Here is a 17,553-nt window from a genome sequence, read left to right as displayed (position 1 = left end):
TCATGATTTTTTTGGTAGATTTTTATTAGTGAAATATAAAAATCTCTGTTAACTAAAATTGCTGGGCTAGTGGGTACATTATGCCTGTTGCTAAACTGCCCTCTATAGAGGTTATCCTCATTTATACTCGAGGGTGGTATAAGAGATCATTAGCTTCATTACATTTTTCAAAAACTTCATGTTATTGCCTACATTTTGTACTGCACCCCTTGCTAAAAGTGAGTATCTATGTGATGAATGTGTTATTTTCCCTCTCGTCAAAATGTTGGGCTTGTTTAGAAGGGGATCACTGTTACATCATGGTTACCCACAGGTATTTCATTCATTAGTTAGGTCTAATTTAAGTATAGGTATATATTTAATTTTTTTCTTATTGATTATAAATCTTTCGGTACTGAAAATAATTATTTTTCTGTCCTAAATAAATTCAAGTCTCTCTCTCTTAATCTGTATCAGTTTTTGTGTGGGTAAAACCCTAATTACCATCTACCCTAATTTTACTAAGAATATTTTCTTAAATAAATTTATTTTATTTATTTTTGGCTGCGTTGGGTCTTCATCGCTGTGCGCAGGCTTTCTCTAGTTGGCGGCGAGCAGGGGCTACCCTCATTGTGGTGTGCATGCTTCTCTTTATGGTTGCTTCTCTTGTTGCAGAGCATGGGCTCTAGGCACGTGGGCTTCAGTAGTTGTGGCACACGGGCTCAATAGTTGTGGCTTGTGGACTCTAGAGCTCAGGCTCAGTAGTTGTGGTGCACGGGCTTACTTGCTCCACAGCTTGTGGGATCTTCCCAGACCAGGGCTCGAACCTGTGTCCTCTGCATTGGCAGGCAGATTCTTGATCACTGCGCCACCAGGGAAGTCCATTAAGAATATTTTAAACCAGCTTTATTGAGCTACAATTCACATAACATACAATTAACCCATTTAAAGTGTACAGTTTGTGTACATATTCACAGATATGTGCAGCATCAGTGTAGTCAATTTTAGAACATTTTCATTACCTCAGAATGAAACCTTCATTTAAAAATTGTGAATCACTATATTGTACACCTGTAACTTGTATAATGTTGTACAACTATACTTCAATTAAAAAAATTTTAAAATGAAACCTTCATACCCTGTAGCTATCACCCTCCCAGAATTTTATTATTTTAAAATAGTATTTTATATTTATTTTGTTATATCAAAGCCTGTTGGTTCAGGATTTGGAAAGAGAAAGTATAGTTTAGATTAAAAGTACAGTCTCTGGAGTCTGACTGACCTGGGTTAAATCCCAGCCCTACTTTATATATTAACTGTGTGACTTTGGTCAGGTTACTCAACCACTCTGAGCCTCAGTTTTCTTATAATATGGAATTAGTAGAGGTACCTGCCTCAAGAGTTTATTTTAAAGGTTAAACAAGATAATAAATGTATAGAATTTAGTACAGTAACTGGCACATAGTAAATGTTCAGTAAATATAAAGAATGATATGTTTGATGTTGCACTTCTGTTCTTAAATCAACTAGCAAATATTTGATGCTATTAGGCATTGTTAAGTACTGAATGTTGTTTCTATCAATGATTCAGAATGTTTTCTGTACCTAAGCAACATTTTTATACATTTTATATTATTTTCCCTCATGTAAAACTCTCATTACTCTCTGAGAATACAGTTGATTTCCTGTTGATAGAAAACAGTAATAGTAGCTTACAGTTAGAAAGTACTTACATTTGCCTGGCACTGTTCTAAGTGCTATACCTGCATTAACTCCTTTGATCCTCACCCTTCAGATACATGCAGTTATTCTCCCTGCTTTATAGACTGGATACCAAGGAGGTTAAGCAGCTTGGTCTAAAGTATTACAACAGGTTAGTGGTGGAGCCAGGATTCTAACCTTGGTACTCAGTCTGGCTACAAAGCCCATGCTCTTAACCCTGTGTTCTTCTCTTTATTCTCTCCTTCTTAAAAGAATGGTAGGTGGATTTCAAACATCTTGGCATCTTGGCTTTGGGGAGTTCTATATTAAGAAGGACTGTGAAATCTTGGATGCTTGATTGTAAGGAGAACTAAAACAAGTATTGATAATCTGCTATGGACGTGGGCTTCAGGGTGGCTGGGAATTTATCATCTGGTTCAGACCATGCATTGATTATTATGTTCCATCACTCTAGAATCTGGGCCCCAGGTGGAACAGTAGCCAGGCACAGTGCACCCTCCCAGCCCCCAACACCCCAGCCCTCCCAGTAAAAAGCCCATCTGAACCTGTATGCCTCCCTCCTTGCATACTATCAAACCCTGCCAGTCTTTAGAAGGGCCACTTTAAATCCAGCCCACAGTGATCTCTCCACCTGTGAAGCAAGTCTTCTTTATTTCTCAATTGTCGTGTGTGGTGGTACAACAGTATATGTAGTGTCATCTGGTGCTGTTGTTTAAGCTTTAATATATTATGGCTTGACTCCTCAAGTTGATTAAATGTTGCTTGCCAGCAGGGAACTATGTCTAAAATGTTTTAAAATTTACTGTAGTGCCCTCAGAAGTATTATCCAGTAATCTTTTTTTCTCTCTCTTTCAACTTCACTTGCTTATTGATAATAGAGCTGTTCTCTGACATTCAAACATATCTAGCTTCACAAAGTTAGTCCCTAAAGTACAGGTGTGTTTTGAAGAAGGTGGGTAGTCCATAGTCAGGCTGTTGTATTATGTGCATTATATTGGGGTAGTTGCTTCTAATTGTCTGTCTGAAACTCTTCAAAACCTGATGTTGCTTCTCTTTGAACTCTTACTTGATTGCCCTGGTTGTTGCTCATCCTGCTTACAAGCCCCTCCCTTAGGCATGTGACTCACTGATTTAAAAGACAGCGTTGTTCAGTAATTAACTACCTGCCTCTCATCACATAGAAGTGAGAACTTAAATGCAGCCTTCCCACCTAAAACTTTCTTCCCTATGTGTTTACCTATCTGTGAACATGAAGCAACACTGTCCTTTTGGAGGAAATATCTGTGGTCCATATCCCACTCCTGTCGGAAATGATTAGTTTGCATGTGCCTGTGCAAGTGATGAATTTTATATGAGTGCTCTTAATTGAAAATTGTATTTCTATAATTTCTAGAATGTTGTTTAGTTTCATTGATGCATACGTTTGGATGAATGACAGTTGAATATTTAATGAAGGTAGTTTTTAGTTTTTAATAAAAAGAAAGCCAAATATTGAACACAGGTTAACTGGATTAAATTCTGACCATCAGTACATCCTTAGGTAATAGGATGGTTATCCATTTTAATGATGTATAATTTTTTTTTTTATGGAAACTACCCATGTTTGAAGAAATTCATTCCATCCTTACTGCCTTGCCTTAGCAATCCTGAAAAATATGGGTATGCCTCATTAGGAAGTAAATCTGTTCTGAGAAAGAAATTTTAAAACATTCTTCTATTTGCTAAATAGGACATTTAAAAGTACTGTGTTCTAATACATTGGTATTGCTATATGTATTTAGGCAGTATCAAATAAAATCTTTGTAGGGACTTCCCTGGTGGTCCAGTGGTTAAGAATCTGCCTACCAATGCAGGGGACACAAGTTCGAGCCCTGGTCCAGGAAGATCCCACATGCTGAGGAGCAACTAAGCCCATGTGCCACAACTACTGAAGCCCGAGCGCCTAGAGCCCATGGCTGTGCAACAGGAGAAGCGACCACAATGAGAAGCCCACGCACCGCAACAAAGAGTAGCCCCTGCTCACCGCGACTAGAGAAAGCCCGTGCACAGCAATGAAGACCCAGTGCAGCCAAAAATAAATAAATAAATAATAAAAATAAATTAATTATAAAAATTTTTTAAGTCTTTTATATTATAGTACAGTTGACTTGCTAAACCGTTTTTTTTTAAGCCCATATGCCTTTAAATTGATTATGATACTCTGTTTCTGAAGCACAGCTGTAATTCTCAACCTGTTAAGATAAATGTATTTTTCATCCTTTTGAACAACTTACAATTTATAATTTATAGGAAATAAATTTAAAAATTTGCTGATGGAGGAAAGATCTCTGGGACTTCCGTGTAGATCTGTCAATATTTGATTTTTTTTTTTTTTTTTTTTTTTTTTTTTGCGGTACGCAGGCCTCTCACTGCTGTGGCCTCTCCCGTTGCGCAGCACAGGCTCCGGACGCGCAGGCCCAGCGGCCATGGCTCACGGGCCCAGGCGCTCCGCGGCACGTGGGATCCTCCTGGACCGGGGTACAAACCCGCGTCCCCTGCATCGGCAGGTGGACGCTCAACCACTGCGCCACCAGGGAAGCCCTCAATATTTGATTTTAATAATCTCTGTCATACTGACATTGTTTACTAAAAGCTATGTGTAAAATTATAACTCATAACGGATAAAGTACCTCTTTTTCCCCAACTTTTTTACCTTAAAAACTTTTAAATTGGTATAATATTTGAACAGATAGTAAATACCCATTTCAGCTATATTTACCAGTTCACTTGCTAACATTTTGCCTCATCTGCTCTCTCTCTTTGTTTATAAAAATACCCACACTTTTTTTTTCTGAGCCATTTGAAAGCTGCAATAGCCACTGTTTCCACCACCCCTCACCCTTACCCTCATGGTCTTTTATGAAATCTCATCTAGTTTTTTTTTAATAGGATACCCTACATTTACTGTTTGCATTTTTGTATTTCATGACTAAAGATAAAATTTTTTGGAATGAATAATATATAGGTAGTGTTGTGTATTTTCTGTTGCATTATCTCAGGAGATGAAGTAATTTTTTTTCTTTTTCATTTTATAATAGTATTTGTTTGGATCTAGTATTTAGCTTAGTATTTGTTTTATTGCTTCTAAAGATTTGTCATATCATGTCCTTAAATTTCAAAATACAATTTTGTAATGCTTATGTCTTAATTTCTTTAATTAACTTATGATAGATTCCAAAATATAGGAAGTGATATAATAGACATTTGTGTACCTGATACCCAGACTTTAAAAATACTAACATTTAACCAGCTTAAACTAAAATTTTTATTCTAAAATCTATCCTATATACAAGGGTACATATGATGTGGATGTACATTTTACAAAGTTTTAATAATAAATGAATATGTCTGTCCCAACCTCCTATCTCAATAAATGTAATGGCATCTTAGAAGCTCTCCAGGCCTCAGGACAATGGCTTCTTCCTTCCCAGAAGAAACCATCATCCTAAATTATTAAATGTTATTCTGTTACTTTTCCTTAAGTTTTTCCACTTTTGTATTTTTTCCTTTAACATACATTTTCCTAGTGTTTACTATTTTTGAGTTTTGTGTGAATGGAATCATACTGTATATATGTGTTCTTCTTGGATTTGTTGGGCTTTTTTGGTTTTCTTCCCCCCCTCTGGCTCTCTCTCCAACCTTCGTTTTTTTTTTTAATTTATTTATTTTATTATTTAATTTTATTTATTTATTTTGGCTGTGTTGGGTCTTCGTTGCTGCGCTCGGGCTTTTCTCTAGTTGCAGCGAGCAGGAGCTACTCTTCATTGCGGTGTGCAGGCTTCTCATTGTGGTGGCTTCTCTTGTTGCAGAGCACGCAGGCTTCAGTAGCTGTGGCATGTGGGCTCAGTAGTTGTGGCTTTCAGGCTCTAGAGCACAGGCTCAGTAGTTGTGGTGCACGGGCTTAGTTGCTCCACAGCTTGTGGGATCTTCCCAGACCAGGGCTCGAACCCATGTCCCCTGCATTGGAAGGCAGATTCTTAACCACTGCGCCACCAGGAAAGCCCTGGACTTGTTGTTTAACATTATGGTTTCGAGATTTCATTCATGTTGACACACTTATCTGAGGTACATTCATTTATACTACTATGTGGTAATTCCATTATATGAATATACTACAGTTTATCCATTTTACTGTTGTTGGACACTTGGGTTTCCTCTAGTGTTTGCTGTTAAGAAAATGCTGCTGTAAATATTCTTGTACATGCTTTCTGGTAGATATGTGCAAAAGGTTCCCCAGATTATATACCTTGAGCTAGAATTTTGGGGTCTTTGGGTATGTAAAATGTCAACTTTACTAGGTAGTGGCAAAAAAAACCTTCTTGTAAACAGTTGTACATTAAGCCAAATAAGGAATTAAAGAGAAACAGGTTTGTGAGAAGATGGAAAAACAAAATAATGAGTTCTGTTTCATGTATTTTGAACTTAGCGTCTTGTTAGAAATGTTGAGTAGGGATTTGAGGTGTGTTTATAGTTCTTAGCTCCACTCATCTTTGTTTTTTTCCTTGGTTGTCTCATTCAGGTGTCTCATCTATCCCTTCTCCTTGAAGTGGTCTTATAAAAATTGTTATAATATCACAGCATAAACATTATTTGATCATAATAGAAGATGTGTTCACTTTTTATACCCTCAGTCTCAGGCTGTCATATGCAGCCTTTTTATTTATTTATTTATAAAATTTTATTTATTTATTTTTATTTTTGGCTGTGTTGGGTCTTCGTTTCTGTGTGTGGGCTTTCTTTAGTTGCAGCGAGCGGGGGCCACTCTTGATTGTGGTGCGCGGGTCTCTCACTGTCGCGGCCTCTCTTGTTGTGGAGCACAAGCTCCAGACGCGCAGGCTCAGTAGTTGTGGCTCATGGGCCTAGTTGCTCCGCGGCATGTGGGATCTTCCCAGACCAGGGCTCGAACCCGTGTCCCCTGCATTGGCAGACAGATGCCCAACCACTGCGCCACCAGGGAAGCCCCAGCCTTTTTATTTTTATAGACTTCAAAACATAGAGCTATATTAAGCTAGTACAGGGATGATGTAAATGAGAAGTGGGGAGAGGATACTGTTATTATGAGCAAACATGCATTCTAGGTAGCTGTTAGCAAGGGAAAGAAAACAAGAAAAAATGGGGATGCAAGCTAAAACAAATAAGCAGACAAGCAAGTAAATAAGTACAGTGAGTCCCATACATGCGAATCTTCAAGTTGCAAACTTTCAAGGATGCAGACGTGCCCTTGTATGCCAGCTGTTGTACTGTACTACTGTACTTTTCAAGGTACTGAAAGATAAAAAATGTTTTTTTTGTGTTTGTTTTTTATGTATTATTTGTCTGAAAAGTATTATAAACTTATTTACAGTATACTATATAGCCGATTGTGTTAGTTGGGTACCTAGGCTAACTTTGTTGGACTTACGAACAAATTGGACTTAAAGCTCTCTCGGAAGGGAACTCGTTCGTATGTAGGGGACTTAATCTAAATAAACACAGCACTCTTGGGACCATTTAGAACTGGGGCCAACAGCACTATGTATTAATAGTCCCTGATAATTTCACTATGTTGTAGCATAACTCTGTAATTGGTGTTCATAACGTTAATTCTAAATAATCTTTATTCCTCATTTGAGAAGGTGCAACAATGCACATTTTAGAAGAACTGGTGAACCCTTAGCACTCTAGAATAAATTCCTGATGATTCCTAATAGCAGAAATTTTATTGTTTATATGTAGTATGGTGTGTTTACCTATCAGCTAATAAAACAAATGATCTATGGATAATTTCTCAAAACTCTACAGGAAAAAAATGGGTGATACATATTTCTCTACTGACTGAACTAGATATATTTGGAAAGGAAAAGAAGATGTATCAAATCATTTAAATGTCTTTTACTGTGAATATTACCTTAATAAATTATAGAGAAAATTAAAATGAAAATATAGTAGAGGTTTTTATGCTCCATTGTCAGAATAATAAATTGAAAAAGAGCATACAGGGAGATGATTATTTGGGGGTTCGTTCTGCTGTAGGTGGTTATATCAAACTTGCTACATTTGCTACCCCTAAAACAGATCTGACATCACCTAGGAGTAACTGCTTTTTCCCAGAACCAGAGGGTGAGGGGTACAGAGGGGACTGAAGACCCAGAATTTGGTCTAGGAATTGCTGGTTTCTTTAGACTTTTATTATGGGGATTCATCATTCCCACAGGGTACTGGAAACCACTGGAGAATTGAAGTTGTCTAGCTGATTTGAAAAAAATAATGTATCTTAAATAATCTTTGAACAGTTATTTTGCTATTCCAAATCTAAAGCAGAGGTAAAAATATTTTTAGAAGGTAGAGTTTTTTACATTTTAAATTTTAAAATAATTATAGATTCATAGGAAATTGAAAAAATAATAGTAAGGTGAGGCCCTTGTATCCTTCACCTTCCCCCAGTGGTTACTTCATACATGTAGTGCAGTATAATCCAGAAGTTGACACTGGTACATTTTGTATATATAGTTCTGACCCATTTAAACACTGTGGTGGTAGATGTGTGTAACCACTGCAGCATCAAGACATGGGTTCTGTCCCCACAAAGATCTCCCTTAAGCTACCCACACACTTGCCCCCTGTGGCAACCATTAATCTCTTTTTCATCTCTATGATTTTGTCATTTCGAGAGTGTTTTTTAAATGGAATCATACAGTACATGACCTTTTTTCACTCAGCCTAATCCTTTGAGATCCATCCAAGTTGTATGAATCAATAGTTTATTCTTTTTTATTGCTGAGTAGGATTCCATGGTATGAATGTACCGTAGTTTGTTTAACCATTCATCTTTTGAAGGGCATTCTATTTTTTCCAGGTTTTGGCTATTAAAAATAAGGCTGCTGTGAACATTCATGTTCGTTTCTTTGGGACAGGTGCCCAGGAGTGCAGTTGGTTACATGTGAGTGTATATTTAGTTTTTAAAGAAACTTTCAAACCTTTTTCTAAGTGGCTATGCCGTTTTATAGTCTCAACAGCAATGTATGAAAGATCCATTTTCTTCACATTCTTGTCAGCACTTGGTATTGTCACTGTTTTTTATTTTAGCTGTTCTATTAGGTGTGTAGTAATATCTCAGCATAGTCTTAATTTGCATTTCCCTGATGGCTAGCGTTGTTGGCCGTATCTTTTCATGTGCTATCCAGATATCTTCTTCAGTGAAATACTTCTTCATATTCTTTGCCCATTTTCTAGGTGAATTTTTTTAATGTTGAGTTTTGAGATTTCTTTATGTATTCTAGATGAGTCCTTTGTCGTATATATGGATTGCAAATATATTTTCCCAGTCTGTACCTGTGTCTTCATCTTCTTAACAGGGTTTTTTGCAGAGCAAACATTTAAAATTTTGATGAAGTCCAATTTATCCATTTTTTTTCTTTTAGGGATCATCCTTTTGGTGTTTTTCTCCAGTCCCACCCTCTACCCCCAATCCCAGACAGCCATTAATATATTTTCTATTTCTATGGACTTGCATATTCTGGAATTTCATATAAATGGAATCATATAATATGAGGTCTTTTATGTCTGGCTTCTTTCTTTCACTTAACAAAATATTTTCAAGGTTCATCCCTGTTATATCTGAATTGGTTCTTATTATGGCTTTTTTTATGGCTGAACAATACTCCATTGGCTGGATATTCCACCTTTTGTTTCTCTGTCCATGAACTGATAGACATTTAGGTTGTTTCCACTTTCTTGGCTGTACTCAGAACAGTTGGTGTGTGCCCTTTCAGCCCCTTACCTTCCTCACATTTATTGCATGCGTGTGTGCATGCACATACTACTATATGTGTGGATAGTTTTCTTTTTAATAGTGGAGAAGTGACTATTTTATGTTTTTTTTAGTATCCTTATTGGAGTATAATTGCTTTACAATGTTGTATTAGTTTTTGCTGTACAACAAAGTGAATCAGGTATGTGTATACATATATCTCCATATCGCCTCCCTCCCTCCCACCCCTCTAGGTCATCACAAAGCATCGAGCTGATCTCCCTGTGCTATGCAGCAGCTTCCCACTAGCCATCCATTTTACATTTGGTAGTGTATACATGTCAATGCTACTCTCTCACTTGGTCCCAGCTTCCCCTTCCCCCCTGCTCCGTGTCCTCTAATCTGTTCTCTACGTCTGCATCTTTAAACTTAAGAGTATTTGGGATAGCTTTCCAAGTCAGTACAGACAGATAAGATGTATTTCATTTTTTTTAATGACCATAGAGTGTTCAGTCTGGCTATTTAACTGATAGTACACTGAAAAACATTTAGGTGACATTGGGTGACTTCTGTTTTTCTTTCTTAAATAACATTGACAATAACCATCCTTATACAACTATCTGTGATACAGAGCTCATTTTACCTACTTTTGGATTTTTCTCTTCCCTGTCACTCTTCATCAGTCGCTTATTCAAAAATATATAGATTACCTCCTGTGTGCTAGTCACTGGACTGTGCTTATTAAAACATAGGGGGACACAGCTGTACTCAGGGGTTGTCTTAATAAAGAAGATATACCTATAAATAGACAATCGTAATTCAGTATGAAAAGTGCTATAATGTGTTATTACCAGACTCCTGTGGAACAGCTAGCTACATAAGGAGTGAAGAAGGTTCAACAGAGGAGTTATTTGAGATGGATCTTTGTGAGGACAAATGGAACTTCACTTGACAAAAGATAAAGATAAGAACATTTTGATTTATGAATTAGAATAGCAAGTTTGAAGAAAGGTAGAAGCATTAAATAGCCTGGCATATTTAGGAACAGCAAATAGTTTAATATGGCCAGCAAGAGGCTTTTTGGCAGAGATTGTAGCAGAAGATAAAGCAGGTTAAATAGATTGAAAGCAGATTATAGCATTCTGTGAATGTCTTCCTAAAGAATTTGGACTTCATTTTGTACATAATTGGAAATCACTGAAAAATTTTAAAACACACTTGTATTTTTATTATTTCTAATAAAATTTTAGGGTTGTGCTATGAATATTTCAGAACATTTCATCACCGCCCCAAATTTCCCACTTCTACCGCTTGCTCTAGGCAACCACTGCTTTGCTTTCTCTCTCTTTCAATTTGCCTTTTCTGAGTATTTCATATACATGGAATCATACATGTAGTATTTTGCATTTGGCTTCTTTTATTTAGCATATTATTGAGGTGCGTTCATGTTATAACACGTATCAGTATTTTGTTCCTTTTTATTACCTGATAATATTCCATTGTTTGATGATACTACCCTTTGTTTATCCATTCATCAGCTGATGGATGCTTGGATTGTTTCCAGTTCTTTGCTATTGAGTAATGCTGCTGAGAACATTTGTATGTAAGTCTTTTTTTTTTGGTGGAGGGTGGGTGGCCACTCCGGGCGACATGTGGGATCTTAGTTCCCCCACCAGGGATCAAACCCATGCCCCCTGCATTGGAAATGTGGAGTCTTAACCACTGGACCGCCAGGGAAGTCCCTGAATATAAGTCTTTATATAGACACATATTTTCATCTCTCTTGGATAGGTTCCTATGAAGGGAATTTTGGAATTTTGGTGAGTTTATGTTTATATTTAACTTCTTAAGAAATTACCAAACTGTTGTCCAAAGTGGCTGCATCATTTTACAGCAATGTGTGGAAATTCCAGTTTCTCCACGTCCTTACCAACATTTGGTGTTGTCTGTCTTTTTGATGATGGCCATTCTGTAGTGGTATCTCATTATAGTTTTAATTTGTATTTCCTAATGACTTATGATGTTTATAATCTTTTCATGATGCACAGTTGTATTTTAGAAACATGAGTGCAGTGCAGAGGCAAGAATGGAGGTGTGTTCCACAAGAGATGGGAGGCTGCACTAGATGTGTATAGAGTTGAGAGAGACAGATTTCAAAGATATATCAGAGTTAGAACAGGCAGCAATTAATAACTGCCCAATATAGTAAATAAAGCAGTGGGATGTGGGACTAGTGACCCAGAGATTTTAACCTTTGACAGGTAGCCGGTGCTGTTATTAGCCAGAAAAGTGAATATGGGTGCATAAACAGTTTTTCTGCTGGTAGATGATGGCTGTTATATTCTGTTCTCTTGATGTGTCACTGGAATAAATATTTAATACAGCTGTATTATAGTATATAGTTTGTATAGTATATAGTATATATTATAATATAGTTTGGAAATATGTATCTAGTTCAAAAGAAGGATCTGGATTAAGATATAAATTTAGGGCTTCCCTGGTGGCGCAGTGGTTGAGCGTCCATCTGCCGATGCAGGGGACACGGGGTCGTGCCCCAGTCTGGGAAGATCGCACATGCCGTGGAGCGGCTGGGCCCGTGAGCCACGGCTGCTGAGCCTGCGCGTCCGGAGCCTGTGCTCCGCAACGGGAGAGGCCACAACAGTGAGAGGCCCGCGTACCGCAAAAAAAAAAAAAAGATATAAATTTAAGAGAGTTACCACTGTATAAATAACAGTTGAATTCATTGAAATAGTGTATCTATCCCTAAATGGCTGTATCCACTGGGTTACTTTTGGTAATTGAAAATTACGTAAATAATAAAAGGGTTGAATATACTATAATAAAAAGATCCAAGTTAGTAAAATGATTCTAGGATTATTTCATTCAAGCATAGCAGCATCACCAAGGACCACCCAGGTTTTTTCCGTCTTTTAACACTGCCATTCTTTTTCTGTTGGGTTGTCCTCTTAGGCAATTTCTCTCCTCGTGGTCCTAAGATGGCTGCCATTGTTCTGCTTAACAATTCAAACCCAAAGTTACCTGCAAAAAGTACGTGTTTTCACCTGGGTGTCTCTTTTTCATCAGCCTGGGAAAACCTTTCCCAGAAGCTCCCCAGCAAACTTAGTGTCTTGTCTTGTTGTCCAGAATTGCATCAGATGCTTATTGCTAACCCTCTCATTGGCAGGGGGGATGGAAATTGACACTTTTGGCTTAGACTAGAGCTTTCTAACCCTGGTGTTAGGCATCCTTTTGTCATATCTCTTTGGAAGAAGCTTTTTTCCCCATGCCTTTTGGTTCTCTGTTCTCTAGACAACTAAGTTTCACATCACTGAGTTTTTGCTATTCAGTACTTCAGATCAGCTAATATTTGTTGAAATCCTACTCTGTGTCATTAGCTGTGCTAAGTTCTAGGATATAGCAATGAATAAGAAAGTTACAGTTTGATACGGAAATATGCTTAAGCAGAAGAGTGCTATCATAGAATTATACACTAAAGTTCATTTGTATTTGGGGTTTAATGCCACTGTTTATATCTTTAGTTTTATGAGAAAAGGCATCTTGAGTTTCAAAATCAAGCTTATATTCAATTTATAAATGAACTTTTGGAACATTTAGAATATAACTTGTTAATACGTTTGACCCCCCTTTCTGTATTAAGTGGATTACATCCTTTATTATAGAAATGCATGATAAACTAATCTAAATTATACTGTTCATTTGAGTTACAGCTAAAACTGTATTATGTTTTTCTGAAGCATAATGTTTGAGTTTTTTAGCTAATGTACTGAAAGTTTTAATAGTAATACCTATAGTTTAAGAGCCCAACTGAAATGTTTTGTAAAATGATTATTTTGTAATTTGCTATTTTTAAAAATGGTTCTATAATTGCAGCTATGATGTTTACAGCAGTACTTATACAGTATGTGGGGTGCTTTTTATGAATGCTAAGAGAGGGGAAATGAAGAAAGGGGATTTGGAGTGGTGGAAGGAAAAATGTACAATCAGTATTGCTGATTTTGTGAATACTATGAAATCTACTTTTTGACATCTGGTACAAATAGAAAAGCAATCTTAAATTTTGTCTTAGACTGAGTATTTATCAAAAGCATATTTATACTAGTTCCTTTGCAAATCTTACTAATATAGGAGTTAATAGGTAATGTCTAACATCGCAAAGATAACTAGAATATCCACAATTGATGTTTGTCACTGATGGATTCTGTATGGTTAGTGATCTTCAAAGTATCCCAGTGCTTTAAGATTTAACCACTTTAATAATTTTGAAAACCGAGAGGGATGTGTACATTTTTATGGCAAAAAAAGATTTTTGTAAAGGCAATATGGGATTAAAATGAACTTTTCCCATGTTTGCAAATGCTTATTAACTTTGAGGAAATTCCAATGTTCGCTCTGAATTACAAAGTACTAGAATATATCCAGAAAGATTCACCTTTCATTTATTATGAGTCATTAAGAAGCTCTAATGTGTTTTTAAAAGAATTACCTTTCCTTAATATGTTTTCTAGAACTAAGAAGCTTGAAAATTTCAGGCACAGAATCTTTTTTTTTTTTTTTTTTGCGGTACGCGGGCCTCTCACTGCTGTGGTCCCTCCCGTTGCGGAGCACAGGCTCCGGACGCGCAGGCTCAGTGGCCATGGCTCACGGGCCCAGCCGCTCCGCAGCATGTGGGATCTTCCCGACCGGGGCACGAACTGGTGTCCCCTGCATCGGCAGGCGGACTCTCAACCACTGTGTCACCAGGGAAGCCCAGGCACAAAATCTTTGGTGAAAATATTAATCCTTACAATTGTTTAGTGTTTGGTTCTGACTGGATCCCTTGTCACTGTTAAACACAGTTTATAGTGCTGAAAGCCTGTGGCAAATTACCTTATAAATGGAGTGATTAAAGTTGTTGCAGGCATTTTGCCTATGTAAATCCTATTTCTGTGCCTGTACATATTTATAGATCTCTTCTTAAAGGACTGTAGTTGCAAAGGTTAGGAAACGGTTTACTTTGACTCACACAATTTCTAGTATGTAAAAAGTGACTTGCAGACCTGAATCGTGAAGCACATCCTGTCCTTTGATTGCCTTTTATTTTCCTCTTAGTAATGAAGTGAAATCTTACTTGGTTTTCCTTAGCCAGTCTTAAATTCAATCCTTAGAAAAGGTTTTCTGAAGTGTATAATTTGTCATGTATTTGTACATATGAGAGAATTGAGGGAGGATAGATAATTCAGGGTCTTGGACTTTGCAGATGGTATATTTGAAGATTCTTTGTGATTATGTATTTTCCTTTTTTTTTTAATTAACTTTAGATTTAGCGTAAAGCTTGTAGCTTTTTTTTCACACCAAGGAAGCAGTGTTGTAATAAATAGTGCTATAATAAACAATGGTTGATAAGTGGTTTACATGCTAATTTTATTTATTGTTTGATCCATTGTAAATATCTGGTAGAATTAGAATCAGGCCATATTTTTTTTTAATAAATTTATTTATTTTTGGCTGTGTTGGATCTTCATTGCTGCACGCGGGCTTTGTATAGTTGTGGCGATTGGGGGCTATTCTTCGTTGCGGTGCGTGGGCTTCTCATTGCGGTTGGCATCTCTTGTTGCAGAGCGTGGGCTGTAGGCACACGGGCTTCAGTAGTTGTGGAGCACGGGCTCAGTAGTTGTGACTCATGGGCTCTAGGGCGCACGGGCATAGTTACTCCGCAGCATGTGGGGATCTTCCCAGACCAGGGCTCGAACCCATGTCCCCTGCATTGGCAGGCGGATTCTTAACCACTGCGCCACCAGGGAAGTACGAATATAGGCCATATATTTTTAAACATAGTCACTTTGATGGACTATTTAAAACTTTATGAGACTAGGTTAATCTGAGCTTTGTTTAATGTACTGATTGCCTCCCCTCTCTTCCATACACCCTTAGGGAAGAACGGAGTTATTGGCAAAGAATGGCTTTGGAGGAAAATCTTTATGCCATTTCTAAAGTGGAAGCACAATGCATTTATTTTTTGATTAGTATAAGGTAGATTTTTTAAGACTCTGATCATCTCAGAGAAAAAAAAAAACACCTAAATACCAGGTCTCCATTACTGCTCTCCCTGATTTCTCTGAGTGATGGTCTAAGAGTTTTATAGTCATATGAATACCCTGAAAAATGTCAGGGGCCTGGTGAAGTTGTAGGTAACTAGTGCATTGAGAAGACTGTTAAAAGGCTTCTAAATGCAGACAAAGCATTACTAATTGCTTTCAGGGTCAGTCTGTCTTTAGTTGGACCATGAAAGATTTAGCATGGCCCTATGGCAGCCTGTCTGCTGAGTGGAGACTCTTGTCCTTAAGAAAGGCTATCTGATATGCTAGACCGTTTCAGGTTGCCCCAGTTTACATGAATTTAGTCATTATTGCCAAGACTACTAAACCTCAGTGTGACACAAGTGATACTTCGAAATGGGCTTGAAGACAAAGGCATTTTGACCTTGCAGTGGGACATAAGTAATATTCATACAGCTTAAAATTTTTCTTTTTAAAATATGAAACAGAATACTGTACTATTTGACATTTCAGTTAAAAGATACATTCAATGAAATTATTTTTATGATCTGCAAGTAAACAGCACACCTGCCTTTCAGTAAATTAAAATTTTTAACGTTTTTCCTCGTTTAGATTTATGAACGTTGTCTCTTAAAGCAGTAGGGTACTAATGCAGTAGTAACACAGTTGAAACCTATGCCATGGACTTAGACCAAGCAGTGCAATTAATTCTTGACCCTCACAATTCCTAATGTTCTAGGCTGAAGTTTGAAATTAAAACTGCTTACTGAGACTTTGTGATAGAAAGTGAAATACTGGCTGGGTGGTCCAATTTTTGTTCAAGTAGGAATCTGAATATTGTAGAATTGTAAATTTTAGTGCTGCTTCTGGCTGTTATCATTTTTCAATTTGAGATGTGATTTTTTTTTCTTCAAAAGCTTAGGCCGATGACAGAAATTTTACATGTGAGTAATTTTTTCTGCAGAACTACTATGTTGTAAAGTTGAAAATACTCAAAATGTGAAACTTCTTTGGGCAGAAGTTTGTAAAGTGATAGATTTCTAAAGTACTGTAGAAGTTTTCGTTGACTTTACATTGAAAATGTATAGTTTTATGCATGATAAAATTTTGGTATTTCTTCTACATGTGTTATTCTGACAAATAAACATTCTTTCAGTCTTGAATATGTTCCTTTTTTCTAAACAGATTTATGAAAATATGCATCAGTTTAATACTGTCTTGGAATTCATGAGATGGAAGCATAGGTCAAAGCTGTTTGGAGGAAATTGGAAGTACAGTTTTATCTAGCCACATCTCTGAGGTAAGAAAAAGACTTTTAAGAAAATAATTAGAATAATATGAAAATTCTCATTTCTTAACAATTGAAAATAGTCCTTCTGTATTACCACTGCAGCTTTATGTTAGCTTCTTTATTCTTTAATCACCTTCCTTATGAGTTCATAAGTATCAATAGTTATAACATATTTTTCTCTCCTTATAAATGTTGAACCTCTTCAGGAGTAAAAAGTATTTATTACTAATACAACTTTCTTTAATTGTAGCAAATAAGCATTAAATGATGTATGTAATAATTTCTTTCCTCTCATGATGACAAAACAGGTTAGAATGGAAGATTATATTAAGATGAATGTTTACATTATTCTGAAACTTTCACATATTTAGCATTTAGGATAAAATTGTTACTTTGAATAATAGATCTTTGGAGGTAGAATTTATTCAAAGAAATGGGAACTGCAGTAACATAAGGGACAGGGGAGAAGTCATTCTAAGACAACATGTACAGAGAAATCAAGTTCATTATTTTCAAATCCATAGAGACAGATTATCAGGTAAAAGGTTTAATCCTTCAGGGATCTGTACTTTAAAAAAATAAAAACCAGGGGGCTTCCCTGGTGGCGCAGTGGTTGGGAGTCTGCCTGCCGATGCAGGGGACATGGGTTCGTACCCCAGTCTGGGAGGATCCCACATGCCGCGGAGCGGCTGGGCCCGTGAGCCATGGCCGCTGAGCTTGCACGTCCGGAGCCTGTG

At 37.0% G+C, this 17,553-nt stretch overlaps 1 protein-coding gene across 4 annotated transcripts in view; it reads left to right on the top strand.

The window, feature by feature from the left end:
- BMPR1A (bone morphogenetic protein receptor type 1A) overlaps positions 1-17,553 on the top strand; it is a 149,990-nt gene that overhangs the window by 65,685 nt on the left and 66,752 nt on the right. For all 4 annotated transcript variants that reach the window (XR_009522450.1, XR_009522449.1, XR_009522451.1 and 1 more), the window contains exon 2: positions 16,711-16,825. The gene's annotated coding sequence lies outside the window, so the exon portion shown is untranslated. The remainder of the gene's footprint in view (positions 1-16,710; positions 16,826-17,553) is intronic.

Source organism: Delphinus delphis, chromosome 16 (assembly GCF_949987515.2).
Source record: "Delphinus delphis chromosome 16, mDelDel1.2, whole genome shotgun sequence".
NCBI lineage: Eukaryota > Metazoa > Chordata > Mammalia > Artiodactyla > Delphinidae > Delphinus > Delphinus delphis.
Note: the sequence above shows the minus strand (reverse complement) of the source record. Positions and strands in the feature narration are given on the sequence as shown.